This window comes from Moschus berezovskii, chromosome 7 (genome assembly GCF_049115385.1).
Source record: "Moschus berezovskii isolate FMDL1 chromosome 7, NW_MosBer_1.0, whole genome shotgun sequence".
Taxonomy (NCBI): domain Eukaryota; kingdom Metazoa; phylum Chordata; class Mammalia; order Artiodactyla; family Moschidae; genus Moschus; species Moschus berezovskii.
The window spans coordinates 4752935-4756518 of record NC_142466.1 but is presented as its reverse complement, the minus strand read 5'-3'; the positions used below and the strand labels follow the sequence as shown (position 1 = coordinate 4756518).

Below are 3584 nucleotides of genomic sequence, written 5' to 3'. Positions count from 1 at the left end.
TCCTTGTTTATTATGTATTAATATTTTATATATGTTAATCCCATACTCCTAATTTATTCCTCCCACCCTCTTCTTTGGTAACCATAATTTTGCTTTTTTATGTCTGTGAGTCTATTTCTGTTTAGTAGATAAGTTCATTTGTATTATTTTTTTTAGATTCCGCATATAAAGTGATCTCATATATTTGTCTATGAAAAAAAAAAACTCTAAAATGCAAACAAAAACAGTCGCCTGAATAATGAGAAGACTGCAAGGAGAAAATGGACAGACAGCTGAATGAAATAAATAATTTCCTCAAACAATAATGCAGATTTCACCTTCTGTTGTCATACTGGATGAAATAAGAATTCTAGGTCTTTGTGAATAACTTACAATTTCTTCCTTCAGATTCTAAAAAAGCCTCCACAAGGTAAGACTAATAGTAAATAGTGGGAACCAGGTTTCACAATTGTATGACATTCTTTATTATGTAAGACGTTAAATCATATTGAAATAACTCAAAATTACATTCCAGTTCTAGTTTTACCACTAAAACTAAAAATGTGCGATCTTGGGGAGATGAATGAAATGTTCTCAGCTTTAGTATCTTCAAATATAATATGAGGATTCCTGTTCTTGTTACCATAAATATTAGATGTGATCCATTTAACTGTGGCTATGTGATCGGAATCCACTGTAAGTTTTGAGCAGTGAAGGAATATAATCAGAACAAGATGAAAGAGAATCATATGGGTTAATAACAAGTTGTTATAGGCCAGAATAGAAGTGGGCATACCTGGCAGGAAGCTGCTGCAGTGGCCAGGAAGGAAATGGGGTGGGGATGATTAAGTTTGTAATACATTTTGAAAGCAGAGACAGCAGAATTTCTTAAAGGTATGAATAAGTCACAGAAGACCAGTAGAAGAGTGAAGATTGTCACCTTTATTGTCTGAGCAATGGCATTGAAGGTGGTATGTTGAATGAGATGGGGAACAACTTTTATGTTGTGAACAATTCTTAATTTTGTTTTAGAAATACTAAATTGCTATCCATAATCAAATGTCCCAAACTGGAGGCATTGCATATACAAACGTTAAAATTAGTGCAGGAATAGGGGCTCGAGACAAAATTGGAACTACTTCAGAATTCATTTGACAAGAAAATGTGGAATATCCAAATAAGACCCAAAGAAAGAAGCCTCAGTGAGTTCTGAGACAGTCCAGGGGAACTTATATTCATAGCTCCATTTACTCTTACTGAATATGGACATTAGTTTAAGTTTGTCTCAAGTTTTACACCTTTGTAAGTTTATAAATTGTTTACGTATTAATGGAACTTCTCATCTTCCATTAGGATTCTGTCAATATGCTGATAATATCACTTTTTACATTTGTCTGGGTTTCTCAGGTGACATTAATGGTAAAGAATCCACCTGCCAATTCAGGAGATGCAAGAGACATGAGTTCAATTCCTGGGGAAGGAACGTCCCCTGGAGTAGGAAATGGCACCCCACTCCAATATTCTTGCCTGGAAAAATACCATGAATAGGGGAGCCTGGCGGGCTGCAGTCCATGGGAATGCAAACAGTCCGACATGGCTGAGCACATACACCCATTGATCTGGAATTGTTTGATCCTTTACCCTGTGTTCAACTTGGTTAACACAATGTCTATGATGCATTGGGATCATATAGATCCTCCATACAACTGATTTTAAATGAACGGATACACAAAAGATGTGACTTAGACCGAATTTAAAAGTTTTCCTCTTTGTGTTGTAGGTAAACTGCTTCTAATATATGAACTGAGCTCTTATAGAGACTTGATGAAACCAAGGAACAATGTAACAGAATTTGTCCTCTTGGGGCTGACTGAGAGTGTCTAGAGTCAGAAAATACTGTTTGTCATCTTCTTGCTCATCTACATTGTGACCATGGTGGGCAACCTATTCATTGTCCTGACCATGGTGTTCAGTTCAACTCTGAATTCCCCTATGTGGTTCTTTCTTGGCTACTTATCATTTATAGATGCTGTTTATTCGACTACTGTCACCCCCCAAATGATTATAGACTTACTTTATGAGAAGAAAACCATTTCCTTCCAAGTTGTATGACCCAGCTTTTAATAGGACACTTATTTGGTGGTATGGAGGTATTACTCCTGGTGGTCATGGCCTATGACTGCTACATGGCCGTCTGCAAACCCTTGCATTATTTGACCATCATGAATCAGTGAGTGTGTATTATGCCTCTTCTCCTGGCCTGGGTTGGTGGGATTTTACATGCTGCAATTCAACTTCTTTTTGTTTACAACCTTCCCTTCTGTGGCCCCAATGTCATTGACCACTTCATCTGTGACATGTACCCCTTGTTGAAACTTACCTGCCCTGACACCTACATTATTGGCCTCACAGTGGTTGCCAATGATGGGGCCATCTGCCTGGCCATCTTCACGCTCTCACTCATCTCCTATTGAGTCATCCTGTGCTCCCTGAAGAATCTTAGTCAGGAAGGGAGACGCACTGCCTTGTCCACGTGTGGCGCCCACATTACTGTGGTGGTCCTCTTCTTTGTGCCCTGTATCTTTATGTATGTGAGACCTCCTTCCACCTTCAGTTCAGTTCAGTTCAGTTCAGTTCAGTTGCTCAGTCGTGTCTGACTCTCTGCGACCCCATGAATCACTGCATGCCAGGCCTCCCTGTCCATCACCAACTCCCGGAGTTCACTCAAACTCATGTCCACAGAGTCGGTGATGCCATCCAGCCATCTCATTCTCTGTCGTCCCCTTCTCCTCCCGCCCCCAACCTTTCCCAGCATCAAAGTCTTTTCCAGTGAGTCAACTCGTCTCATGAGGTGGCCAAAGTATTGCAGTTTCAGCTTTAGCATCAGTCCTTCCAATGAACACCCAGGATTGATCTCCTTTAGAATGGACTGGTTGTATCTCCTTGCAGTACAAAGGACTCTCAAGAGTCTTCTCCAACACCACAGTTCAAAAGCATCAATTCTTCGGCGCTCAGCTTTCTTCACAGTCCAGCTCTCACATCCATGCATGACCACTGGAAAAACCATAGCCTTGACTAGATGGACCTTGGTTGGCAAAGTAATGTGTCTGCTTTTTAATATACTATCAAGGTTGGTCATAACTTTCCTTCCACCTTACCCATTGATAAATCCTTGGCTGTATTCTGTACCATTATCATTCCTATGCTGAACCCACTAATCTATGCTCTGAGAAATGGAGAGATAAAAAATGCCATGAAAAAGCTCTGGATCAGAAAAAGAAAATGAGGCAGCGGAATATTTATCACCTGTTTTCAGTGAAAAATTGCTGTTTACATGTAAGATATGTATGCTTATTTAACTGTAGTAAATTTTCCTCAGATTTAATAATGTGGGCAGATTAAAAACATTTATAATAGGAATGCTTTCAATGATCAAAATATACTGTAAGTTTTTCATATTTTATAAGTATATATATATTTAGAAAATTTTGCGATTTCTTAGGAAAATATACAGAGCTTTTAGGTGTAAAATTATCTCTGTTAGACTATATATGTATGTTCTATGTAATGAGTTGTCCTGTAGTTAATACTGTGAAAATGCAGGA

General features: G+C 38.7%; 1 pseudogene; it reads left to right on the top strand.

The window, feature by feature from the left end:
• The first annotated feature begins 1803 nt into the window (after positions 1-1803).
• Positions 1804-3265, top strand: LOC129557254 (olfactory receptor 4A47-like; annotated as a pseudogene).
• The last annotated feature ends 319 nt before the right edge of the window (positions 3266-3584 follow it).